The 13,416-nt window shown below is 46.7% G+C and overlaps 1 protein-coding gene across 5 annotated transcripts in view; it reads right to left on the bottom strand.

Annotated features, from left to right (window-relative positions):
- Nucleotides 1–10,605, bottom strand: part of LOC134345117 (interleukin-1 receptor accessory protein-like) — a 90,890-nt gene extending 80,285 nt beyond the window's left edge. For 3 of the 5 annotated variants that reach the window (XM_063045296.1, XM_063045292.1, XM_063045297.1), the window contains exon 1: nt 3,808–4,041. The gene's annotated coding sequence lies outside the window, so the exon portion shown is untranslated. Of the gene's footprint in view, nt 1–3,807; nt 4,042–10,251 lie in introns of those variants that run through there. The other 2 variants (XM_063045293.1, XM_063045295.1) reach the window with 2 other exon arrangements.
- Nucleotides 10,606–13,416: the final 2,811 nt, after the last annotated feature.

Genomic DNA, 13,416 nt, shown 5'->3' with positions numbered 1-13,416 from the left:
ATCACAGAATAATGATAGAACCCAAGACTTGCCTTTTTGTCGCACCTGCCACAACCTCAGGATGTTTCCGGGACCCTTGCAGTGCATTGTGGGACAGACTTGGGCACAGCAAGCTCCCATAAAAGGCGACGTCTTCATTTACCATTGAGAACGTCCACAAGAAGCACTGCTACACAAAAGCAGCATTCATTATCAATTACCCCCACCAGCCAGGCCATGATCTCTTCTCACTGCCACCATCGGGCAGGAGGCACAGAAGCCTTTGGTCCCACAGCAACAGGCTCAAGAACAGTTATTACCCTACAGCAATAACTCACCTACAACCGTGCGAGTTACGTAGGTTAGACAGGTAGATAGATTAGCTTTATTTGTCACATGTACTGTGAAATGTGTCGTTTGCATCAATGACCAATACGGTCCAAGGCAGCCCACGTGATTCCAGTGCCCACAACTTACTAACCCTCACCTGCAGGAGCCGACATGGTCACGGGCAGAACGTACAAACAAACAACATCAGAGATTGAACCGCTGCAGGCACTCTACAATGCTCTGCTCACCGCTATGCTACCCTGTCACCTCGTGTACTACTCGTTAATTTAAGTTTACGTTATTGTATGTTTGTTACGTTTGTAGTGCACTGTGCTGCAGAAAAAAAAATCTAATTTTCACGGTATTTATACCCTGGGTGTGGTATGACCATGGCAATAAACTTGAACTTTGTTACTTGAACAATATTAATCCAGCTGAGTAGATTGGATTACAAAGAGGATGAGAAAGGAGGCCAAAATATTCAGGACTGTCATAGGCAAAAGAAGATTGAATGACACTTCAACTTCAACAGCTGTATAACGTTGTAAAAGTCAGCCTGTTAAAAAATGATACTGCATGTATTTCTATGATTCATTTAGTTCTCAATAAATATCTCTGTGTTATATTTCAGAGGGTGTGTCCTGGGCCAGCACATAAGTGCAATTATGAAGAAAACAGGGCAGCAGCTCTACTCCCTTAGGAGTTTGCAGAGATTCCGCATGACATCCAAAACTTTGACAAACTTCCATAGAGGGGTAGTGGAGAGTATGTTGACTGGCTGCGTCACAGCCTGGTATGGAAACACCAGTGCCCTTGAATGGAAAATCCCACAAGTAGTGAATAGGGCCCACTCCATCACGGATAAATCCCTCCCCAGCATTGAACACATCTGCATGGAGCAATGCTGCAGGAAGCAGCGTCCATCATCTAGACCCCCACCATCCGGGACATGCTCTCTTCTCGCTGCTGTCGTCAGGAAGGAGGTAGAACAGTCTCAAGACTCACACCAACAGATTCAGGAACAGTTATTACCCTTCAACCTTCAGGCTCCAGAACCAGAGGGGATTACTTCACTTGCCCTATCACTGAACTGTTCCCATAACCTATAGACACACTTTCAAGGCCTTTTCATCTCAACTTCTCAATATTTCTTGTTTATTTATTTATTATTATTATTTCTTTCTTCTTGTATTTGCAGTTTCTTGTCTTTTGCTCACTGGTCGAATGCCCAAGTTGATGCGGTCTTTCACTGATTGCGCTAAGGTTATTGGATTTATTGAGTGTGCCTGCAAAAAATAAATCTCAAGATTTTTTGCTGTGACATATATGTACTTTGGTAATAAATTTTCTTTGAACTTTGAGAACAGAGAAAGAAACTGGAAGCAGATCAAATGCAATTAAGATGATTGCTATCAAGATACTAGAATCTGAGGAAAAGAAACAAACTGCTGGAGGAACTTAGCAGGTCAAGCAGCATCTGTGGAAGCAAAGAAATAGACATTATATCAGAAATGCCAGAGATCGTGGTCCATGTCGGGACCAATAACATCAGTAGGAATGGTGACAAATTCCTGCAAAGTGAATGCAGGGAGTTAGGTGCTAAGTTAAAGAATGTGACTTCCAAGGTTATAATCTCAGAACTATCACTTGTGCCACATGCTGGTGAGATGAGAAATAGAAGGATAAATACTGTTTAATATGTGGCTAAGGAGATGGTGTGGGTAGGAGGACTTCAGGGTTTTGGATCATTGGGCTCTCTTCCAGGAAAGGTAGGACCCGTACAGATGGGAAGGTTTGCAACTGATCTGGCAGGAAACTAATATCCTTGCTAGTGCAGCTACGGGGGAGTTAAACTAGAGCTGAAGGGGATGAGAACCAGAGTGCCGGGGATGAGAATGTGGAGGGGAAATGGTGGACATGCTATGTTGGCCACAGATTGCGTAGTGGCCCCCAGCGCATCCTCGGGTGTATTGGCTGTTGACACAAACAATGCATTTTGATGTACATGTGATAAATAAGTCTGAACCTGAATCAGAAATAGCTGGTATGAAGAGATGAGAGGGCGGGGTGAGAGATGATCGTTAAATTTGTGCAGGAGAAACACAAGGTCATATAAGACAACTACTATTTGCTTCTAGAGCAGGGGTTCCCAAACCTGAGGTCCACAGAACCCTTGCTTGATGGTATTGGCCCATGGGATAAAAACGGTTGGGAATTCCTGCTCTAAAGTGACAACATTTCAACATGGCCCTTACGCCATTTTTGTAACCGTTATGTACACAGTATGCCACTTTCCTGGCACAGCATTCCTTACGCCTACCACCCTCTGTATAAAATACCTGCCTTAGAAATCTTATTTAAACATCCCCATTCTCACCCCAATTCCAAGGCCATAGGAGTAGAATCAGGCCATTCAGCCCATTGGGTCTGCTCCACCATTCGATCATGACTGATTTATTATCCCTGTCAACCCCATCGCTGTGTCTTCTCACCATAACCTTTGACACCCTTACCAATCAAAAACCTATCAACAACACACATCAAAGTTGCTGGTGAACGCAGCAGGCCAAGCAGCATCTATAGGAAGAGGCGCAGTCGACGTTTCAGGCCGAGACCCTTCGTCAGGACCTATCAACCTCTGCTTTAAATACACTCAATGACTTGGCCTCCACAGCTGTCTGTGGCAATGAATTCCACAGATTCACCACCCTCTGGCTGAAGAAATTCTTCCTCATCTCCATTTTAAAGGGATGTCCTTGTATTCTGTGCCTGTGCCCTTTGGCCTTGGACTCTCTCACTATTGGAAACATCCACTCCACATTCACTCTGTTGAGGTCTTTCGATATTCAAAAGATTTCAATGAGATCAGCCCTCATTCTTCTAAACTCCAGTGAGAACAGGCCCAAATGCGCTGTGTACATTAACCCTTTCTCATGAGCGGCCTCTAGACCCTCTGCAACACCAGCAAATACTTTCTTATATTTGGGATCAAACTGCCCACAATGCTCTCTAGTATTTGACAATTTCATCTTGGAAAAGACTCTGAACTTATCAGTCCCTTGCATAATTTTATATACAGTACTCCTATCTGGCGGCCCCTCAGCTTCGAGAGTCCAGAGGGAACAGTCCAGCCCGTTTAATGGAGACAAAAGAGATGGTGGATACCTGTAGGAACAAGCAATCTGCTAGAGGAACTCAGTGGATCGAGCAGCCTCTGTGTGAGAAACGGAGCTGTCAATGTTTCAAACTAAAACTCTGCATCAGGACTTTGAGTGTGACTCTCCTCCCCCCACCCACCCACCCCCATCTTTTTTTATTTGTATGGTATTCATTCTCTCTCCCTCCCCTGGCTATACCTCCCCCATCCCCTCTGTCACTCTGTACCCCCACCCCGAGCAACACTTCTCTCTCTCTCTCTCTCTCTCAACTCCAGCTCGCTGCCCCTGAGCGGCAACTACACCATCCCTCCCCTCGCCCCGACGAGGAATGGCAGCTTACCGCCCTCTGTGCGACTGTCCGACGCTCCGACTCACTGCGGTATTTCACAGGGAAACTCCGCTCCGGGGGCGAGAGAGAGAGTCCGCCGTTCCCACTTCCTGCAAATGATGTGTTTACTTGCAGCCTGTTGGACAACAGCCCCGAGCACTGGGGAAGAACTTCCGCGGGCCGAGATCCACTTCCAGCGGGCAGCGCATCTCCAGAGGCTGCTTCGTACGCCTCGGCCAAATTCTGTCCGCAGCTCAGAACGTCAGCCAGTTCCCCCTCCCCTTCCACCGTCCCCATCGTCGTCAATCCCTGCCCCACCCTCCTAGATCCCACCCCACCCTCCTCAATCTCTCCCCCACCCTCCTGAATCTCTCCCCACCCTCCTAGATCCCACCACACCCTCCTCAATCTCTCCTCCACCCTCCTGAATCTCTCCCCACCCTCCTAGATCCCACCCCCACCCTCCTCAATCTCTCCCCCACCCTCCTCAATCTCTCCCCACCCTCCTAGATCCCACCCCACCCTCCTCAATCTCTCCCCCACCCTCCTGAATCTCTCCCCACCCTGCCCCACCCTCCTAGATCCCTCCCCCATCCTCCTCAATCTCTCCCCACCCTCCTAGATCCCTCCCCCATCCTCCTCAATCTCTCCCCACCCTCCTGAATCTCTCCCCACCTTCCTAGATCCCACCCCACCCTCCTCAATCTCTCCCCACACTCCTGAATCTCTCCCCACCCTCCTAGATCCCACCCCACCCTCCTCAATCTCTCCCCACCCTCCTGAATCTCTCCCCACCCTCCTAGATCCCACTCCACCCTCCTCAATCTCTCCCCCACCCTCCTGAATCTCTCCCCACCCTGCCCCACCCTCCTAGATCCCTCCCCCATCCTCCTCAATCTCTCCCCACCCTCCTAGATCCCTCCCCCACCCTCCTCAATCTCTCCCCACCCTCCTAGATCCCTCCCCCACCCTCCTCAATCTCTCCCCACCCTCCTAGATCCCACCCCCACCCTCCTGAATCTCTCCCCACCCTCCTAGATCCCACCCCACCCTCCTCAATCTCTCCCTACACCCTCCTGAATCTCTCCCCACCCTCCTAGATCCCTCCCCCACCCTCCTCAATCTCTCCCCACCCTCCTAGATCCCTCCCCCACCCTCCTGAATCTCTCCCCACCCTCCTAGATCCCACCCCACCCTCCTCAATCTCTCCCTACACCCTCCTGAATCTCTCCCCACCCTCCTAGATCCCTCCCCCACCCTCCTCAATCTCTCCCCACCCTCCTAGATCCCTCCCCACCCTCCTCAATCTCTCCCCACCCTCCTGAATCTCTCCCCACCCTCCTAGATCCCTCCCCCACCCTCCTCAATCTCTCCCACCCTCCTAGATCCCTCCCCCACCCTCCTCAATCTCTCCCCACCCTCCTAGATCCCTCCCCCACCCTCCTGAATCTCTCCCCACCCTCCTAGATCCCACCCCCACCCTCCTGAATCTCTCCCCACCCTCCTAGATCCCACCCCACCCTCCTCAATCTCTCCCTACACCCTCCTGAATCTCTCCCCACCCTCCTAGATCCCTCCCCCACCCTCCTCAATCTCTCCCCACCCTCCTAGATCCCTCCCCACCCTCCTCAATCTCTCCCCACCCTCCTAGATCCCTCCCCCACCCTCCTAGATCCTTCCCCCACCCTCCTCAATCTCTCCCCACCCTCCTAGATCCCACCCCACCCTCCTCAACCTCCACCCTCCTGAATCTCTCCCCTCCGTCCTCAATCCCTCCCTCACCCTCCTCAATCTCTCCCTACCCCCTCCTGAATCTCTCCCCATCCTCCTCAATTTCTCCCTACACCCTCCTGAATCTCTCCCCACCCTTCTGAATCTATCCCCACCCTCCTCAACCCCTCCCTCACCCTGCTCAACCTCTCCCGTCACCCTTCTGAATCTATCCCCACCCTCCTCAATCTCTCCCCATCCTCGATCCCTCCCTCATCCTCCTCAATCTCTCCCTACATCCTCCTCAATCTCTCCCTTCACCCTTCTGACTCTCTCCCCACCCTCCTCGATCCCTTCCTCATCCTCAATCTCTCCTCACCCTTCTCAATCTCTCCCTCCACCCTCCTCAATCTCTTCTTCCCCAATTTCCCCATTTCCAAATTCCTCTCCTTCCCTTTATAATCCATCCCCACCCTTCCCTCTCCAATCTTCTCTCCTTCTCAATCTCTCCCTGCTCTCTGCCTCTCTCCCATACCCTCACCAGAGGAAACATCCTCTTCACATCCACCTTATCTAGTCCTTTCAACATTTGGTAGGTTTTTTTGTGTGTGTGTCTTTAAATTCTGGTAAACACAGGCCCAGTGCTGCCAAAGGATCCTCACATGTTAACCCCTTCATTCCCGAATCATCCTTATAAACCTCCTCTGGACGCTCTCCAATAACAATACATCCTTTCTGAGAAAAGAGGCCCAAAACTGTTGACAATACTCTTAATGCAATCTGACTAATGTCTTATAAAGGCTCAGCATTATCTCCTTGTTTTTATATTCTATTCCCCTTGAAATAAATGCCAACATTGCATTTGTCTTCCTTACTGCAGACTTAACCCGTAAATTAACCTTCTGGAAGTCTTGCCCAAGAACTCCTAAGTCCCTCTGCACTTCTGATGTTTGAATGATCTCCCCATTTAGATAATATTCTGCACTATTTTTCCTTTAACCAAAATGCATTATCATACATTTCCCATTGCTGTATTCCTTCTGCCACTTTTTTGCCCATTCTTCCAATTTGTCTAAGTCCTGCTGCAATCACATTGCTTCCTCAGCACTACCTACCCCTCCACCTATCTTAGTATCATCCACAAACTTTGCCACAAAGCCACCAATTCCACTATCTATTTAGACTTTCAGAGGGTCTTTGACAAGGTGCCACAGATGAGGCTGCTTACCAGATTTAAAGCCCATGGTATTACAGATAAATTACTGATGTAGTTAAAGCATTAGCTGATTTGTAGGAGGAAATGAGTGGGAATAAGAGGATCCCTTTCTGGTTGGCTGCCAGTGACTAGCAGTGTTCTGCGGGGGTCAGTGTTGAGATCGCTTCTTTTTATGCTGTATATCAATGATTTAGATGATGGAATAGATGGCTTTGTTGCCAAGTTTGCAGAAGATTGGTGGAGGAGCAGGTCGTGTTGAGGAAACAGGTAGGCTGCAGAAGGACTTAGACAGATTAGGAGAATGGGCAAGAGAGTGGCAAATTAAATACAATGTTAGAAAATGCATGGTCATGCACTTTGGCAGTAGAAATAAATGTGTAGGCTATTTTCTAAATGGGGAGAAAATCCAAAAATCTGACATGCAAAGGGACTTGGGAGTCCTTGTGCAGAACACCCTAAAGGTTACCTTGCAGTTAGAGTCAGTGGTGAGGAAGACAAATGCCATTTTAGCATTCATTTCAAAAGGTCCAGAATACAAGAGCAGGGATGTGATGCTGAGGCTTTATAAGGCACTGGTGAGGCCTCACCTTGAGTATTGTGAAAAGTTCTGGGCTCCTCATCTAAGAAAAGATGTGCTGGCATTGGAGAGGGTTCAGAGGAGGTTCACAAGGGTGATTCCAGGAATGAAAGGGTTATATTACGAGGAACGTTTGATAGCTCTGGGTCTGTACTCGCTGGAATTTAGAAGGATAAGGGGGGATCTCATAGAAACATTTTGAATGTTGAAAGGCCTAGACAGAGTAAATGTGCAAAAGATGTTTCCCATGGTGGGGGAGTCTAGGACAAAAGGGGACAGCCTCAGGATAGAGGGGCGTCCATTTAAAACAGAGATACGGAGAAATTCCTTTCGCCAGAGGGTGGTGAATTTGTGGAATTTATTGCCACAGGCAGTTGTGGAGGCCAGGTCATTGGATGTATTTAAGGCAGAGCTTGATAGGTTCTTGACTGGATACTGCATCAAAGGTTACAGGGAGAAGGCTGGGAGTGGGGTTGAGATGGGGAAAAAAGGATCAGCTGTGATTCAGTGGCAGAACAAACTTGATGGGCTGAATAGCCTAATTCTGCTCCTATGTTTTATGGTCTTATGGTCTAAATGATTAACAAACAATGTGAAAAGTAACGGTCCCAATACTGACCCCTGAGGAACACCACTAGTCACTGGCAGCCAACTGGAAAAAGCCCCCTTTATTCCCACTCATTGCCTCCCGCCTGTCAGCCATTCCTCTATGCGTGCCAGTATCTTGTGAGACACCTTACCAAATGCCTTCTGCAAATCTAAGTGAATGACATTCTCCACCTCTCCTTTGTCCATGCTGCTTGTTACTTCCTTGAAGAATCTTTTCCCTTCTCATAGCTTCTTTAGTTGGCTTTTGTTGGATTTTAGAAGCTTCACGAATGTCCAACTTCTCACTCACTTTTGCTACCTCATAAGACCTTTCCTAGACTTTTATGCAGTCCTTAACTTCCCTTGTCAGCCATGGTTGCCTAGCCCTGCCATTTGAGAACAACTTCTGTGAGACGTACTGTATCTATCCTGCACCTTATAAGCTATTCCCAGAAACTTCAGCCACCTATGTTCTGCTGTCATCTCGGACAATATCCTCTTCCAATCCACTTGGGCAAACTCCTCTCTCATGCCTCTGTAATTCCCTGTATTCCACTGCGATACGGAAGCATGTGACTTATGCTTCTTCCTCTCAAACTGCAGTATGAATTCAATCATATTATGATCACTGCCTCCTAAGGGTTCCTTTACCTTAAACTGACTAATAAAATCTGGATAATCATACAACACCCAATCTAAGATAGCTTTTCCCCCTAGGAGGCTTGAGTACAAGCTGCTCTAAGAAGTTTTTCTCATAGGCATTCAACAAATTCCCTCTCTTGTGATCCAACAACAATCTGATTTTCCCAGTCTTCTTGCATATTGAAGTCCCACATTACAATTGAGACAATAACTTAATTACCCTTTCCAGCTCTCTTTACAATCTCAATCTCTATTTGTTCTTTTACTTTTGAAGTTTCTTAACTCCACCAATAAACATTCAACATTCTCTGACCCGATGTCACCTCTTTCTAAGGATGTAATTCCATCTCTTACCAACAAAGCCACGTTAGCACCTATGCCTTCTTGCCTATCCTTTCGATGCAAAGTATATCATTTGATGTTAAACTCTCAACTGTGACCTACTTTCGGCCATGATTCAGTCAATTGTCTTCACACCATCAACATGGGACTTTTCTCATGAATAATGACAATCAGGGAGGAGGTACGGGAGCCTGAAGACACACTCTCAATGTTTCAGGACCAGCTTTTTCCCCTCCGCCATCAGATTTCCAAATGGACAAATACCTCATCAGCTTTACCTCACAATTTTTGCACTACTTGTTTAATTACAGACCATGTGACCACTTTACTACGTACCTGCTGTACCTAATGAAGTGGCCATTAAGTGTGTGTGTGTGGTCTTCTGCTGCTGTTGCTCATCTACTTCAAGGTTCAACATGTGCATTCAGAAATGCTCTGCTGCACACCGCTGTTATCGTCTTCTTCTTAAGCCCATCGTCCTACCGGGGCACAGGCTGCCACCAACAGCTTACCAGAGTCCTCCGTCCTGGATCAAACTTCTAAATTGCCCCCAAGTGTAGCCCACCTGCTATCATTCCTCTCTCAAGGATGAGGATTTTAGAGCTTCTGTTGGCCGGTCTGTGGCCCTGGGTTTTTTTATGAAATGAGGTCGTTGGCCCTGTGCCAAACCCTCCTCCTGTCACAGACAGGCTGATGACTGTCCATGGTAGGATTACACCGGTTTTGTAATGTGTGGTTTTTGAGTTACTGTCACCTTCCCATCAGCTTGAACCAGTCTGGCCATTCACCTCCGACCTCTCTCATGAACAAGGTGTTTTCACCCACAGAACTGCCACTCACTGGATGTTTTTTTTTTGTTTTTCACACCATTCTCTGTAAACTCTGGAGAGTTCCTTTGCATGAAAGTCCCAGGAGATCAGCAGTTTCTGAGATACTCAAACCACCCCGTCTGGAACCAACAATCATTCCACGATCAAAGTCTCTCAGGTCACATTTCTTCCCCATTCTGATGTTTGGTCTGAACAACAACTGAACCTCTTGACCGTGTCTGCATGCTTTTGTACATTGAGTTACTGCCACATGACTGGCTGATTAGATATTTGCATGAACAAGCAGGTGTATAGGTGTATCTGATAAAGTAGCCATTGAGTGTGTATAAATATATACATATGAATAAATAAACATAGTCAATTTATTTTATTTATTTACGTATTTACTGTAAATTTTTGTAATTTTAGTATATTTTACGTATTGCACTGTACTGTTACCGCAAACAACAATTTTCACGACAAATGTTAGTAATAAAAAAGCTGATTCTAATTCTGATACACTGATTCTAATAAAGAGTTGCGAAAGTTTACTCCGCACAAGCACGTATTACCTCAGGAGATCTCCACCTTCCTGCATTTAACGTGTCTTCTATTCGATTTTCCAGCCAAGAGCCTTTGTGGCAACGTCGCTGCTCTTTCTCTCCCCTCTCATGCCCAGCACTTCCTTCATTCCCTGTTTTGCCTTCGGGTTTCCCAGCCGTCTGCTCTGAAAGTGGACGAGTTAGGCATTCACAGATTGTGAGAGATTGCTGAGTTCCGTTTGGTTGCAGAACTACCCGCATTGCAACACATCAAAACCACGTTATTTGACCCCATTGCAACTTCAGGATGTCCCAGGACTGTGAAATTCTACTTCTAATTATTGACGTATCATGTTGGTTGTAGTGTTGCACAAGGTACCGTAATCCACTTGACCAATATCCCTGGTCTAAATTGAAGGATTAACTTTGTCAAAGAACTTGCACAGAGTTTCTGCCAGTCCTGATGAGGGCCTAGCAGCCTCTCACAACATCTGAGAGTGGATTTCCTGTTTACATCTCCAGCCCACAAAGTGAGGCACTTTGTTCTTGCTGATTCACCATCTCTGCGGTGCTCCGTGAGGAGGGGGTGCGACCTGGTCGTTTGTGCGTTTGAATCCCTTTCTCGCAGTTTGAATCAGAATCGTAACTCTGGCATATGTCGTGAAATTTGTTGATTTGCAGTGGCAGTACATTGCCATACATTGCAATACCTAGTAATAAAAATATAAATTGCAATAAAAAAGTATACATAAAAAAGAAAATTAAATAATTAGTGCGAAAAGAGAGGAAAAAATATGGAGGTAGTGTTCAGGGGTTCATTGTCCATTCAGAAATCTGTTGGCGGTGGAGAAGAGTCTGCTCCTAAAACACTGAGTATGTGTCTTCACATTCCTCTTCCTCCTTCCTTGATGGTAGTAATGAGAAGAGGGCATGTCCTGGGTGATGGGGGTCCTTAATGATGGATGCCACCTTTTCGAAGCATCACCTTTGGAAGATGTCCTGGATGCTGATAGGGGAGGCAATGTGGAAGCTGATATCTGATAACATCAGATAGTTGAGAGCACCCCTATGGCCATTCCCCTCAACAAGTACTCCATTTTGAGTACTGTTGGGGGTACGTCCTAACTGGGGGGAAGCAGCTGTGGCACCGATGCTGGTCCTGTGGCAGAGAAGAGCTGGAAACTGGAGAGGACAGCAGCAGTAATAGGGTACTCTACAGTTAGGGGGACAGATAGGCGATTCTGTGGATGTGAAAAAGAAACACAGATGGTAGTTTGCCTCCCAGTTGCCAGGGTCTGCGATTTCTCTGAACGTGTCCACAGTATCCTGAACAGGGAGGGTGAGCAGCCAGAAGTCGTGGTCCATATTGCTACCAATGACATAGGTAGAAAAAGGGAGGAGGTCCTGAAACAGAATATAGGGAGTTAGGAAGGAGGACCTCGAGGGTAGTAATCTCAGAATTACTGCCTTTCCCATGCGACAGTGAGGACAGGAACAGAATGAGGTGGCAGATAACTGTAAACACGAGGAATTCTGCAGATGCTGGAAATTCAAGCAACACACATAAAAGTTGCTGGTGAACGCAGCAGGCCAGGCAGCATCTCTAGGAAGAGGTACAGTCGACGTTTCGGGCCGAGAATCTTCATCAGGACTAACTGAAGGAAGAGCTAGTAAATGATAACTGCATGACTGCAGAATTGGAGCGGGAGCAGGGATTCAGATTTCTGGATCATTGGGACCTCTTCTGGGGCAGGTGTGACCTGTACGAAAGGGATGGGTTGCACTTGAATCCGAGGGGGACAAATATCCTTGCGGGCAGGTTTGCTAGATCTATTGGGAGTGGTTTAAACTAATATGGCAGGGGGTTTGGAACCAGTGTGAGAGAGCTAAGGATGAGCCAGCAGGTTTACAAGTAAATGATGGGTGTAACATGGAATGTAAGGAAGGACAAGCCAATGACTGGGTACAACCGCAGATAGAGCAAAGAGTTAAGTTGTACCACAGAGGCAAAATTCATAACGGTGAAGAATGCAGGACTGAGGGTGCTGTATTTAATGCGCGTAGCATTCGGAATAAGGTAGACGAACTCATGGCGCAATTAGAGATTGGTCGGTATGATGTTGAGAGGATCACTGGTTGTGGCTGAAAGAAGGTTATAGTTGGGAGCTTAACATCAAAGGATATATTCTGTATTGAAAGGATACACAGGATGGCATGGGCGGTAGTGTGGCTCTGTTGGTAAGAGATGGAATTACATCTTTAGAAAGAGGTGACATAGGGTCCGAGAATGTTGCATCTTTGAGGGTGGAATGAAGAAATTGCAAGGGTAAAAAAAAACCGTAGGTCTCCAAATAGTAGCAAAGATATGGGGTTGAGATTGCAAAGGGAGCTGGGAAAGGCATGTAACAAGGGTAAAGACACAATTGTAATGGGGGACTTCAATGTGCAAGGGGATTGGGAAAATCTGGTTGGTGTTGGATTGCAAGAGAGGGAATTTGTTGAATGCCTACATGATGGCTTTTTAGAGCAGCTTGTGCTTGAGCCTATGCGGGGAAAGACTATCTTAGATTGGGTGTTGTGTAAGAACCCAAATCTTATTAGGGAGTTTAACATGAAGGAACCCTTAGGAGGGAGTGATGGAATTCATTCTGCAATTTGAGAGGGAGAAGCATAAGTCACATGTATCAATATCACAATGGAATAAAGTGAATTACAGAGGCATGAGAGAGGAGCTTTCCCAGTTGACTTGGAGGGGGATACTGGCAGGGATGATGGCAGAACAGAGGTGGCTGAAGTTTCTGGGAATAGTTCACAAGGGTCAGGAAGGATATGTCCCAGAGAAGAAGTTGTTCTCAAATGGCAGGACGAGGCAACCATGGCTGACAAGGGAAGTTAAGGACTGCAAAACACCAAGGAAAGGGCATGTAAGGTAGCAAAAGAGAGTGAGAAGTTGGATGATTGTGAAGCTTTTAAGATCCAATAAAAGGTAACTAAAAAACTATAAGAAGGGGAAAGGTGAAATATGAGGACAAACTAGCTGATAATATAAACAGGATACTAAAAGTTATTTCATTTATATAAAGAGTACAAGGTAAGTGAGAGTTGATATTGGACCACTGGAAAATGATGCTGGTGAGGTAGTAATGGGGGACAAAGAAATGGCAGATGAACTTAATGGGTACCTCGCTTCATTCT

This window comes from Mobula hypostoma, chromosome 4 (genome assembly GCF_963921235.1).
Source record: "Mobula hypostoma chromosome 4, sMobHyp1.1, whole genome shotgun sequence".
NCBI lineage: Eukaryota > Metazoa > Chordata > Chondrichthyes > Myliobatiformes > Myliobatidae > Mobula > Mobula hypostoma.
Note: the sequence above shows the minus strand (reverse complement) of the source record. Positions and strands in the feature narration are given on the sequence as shown.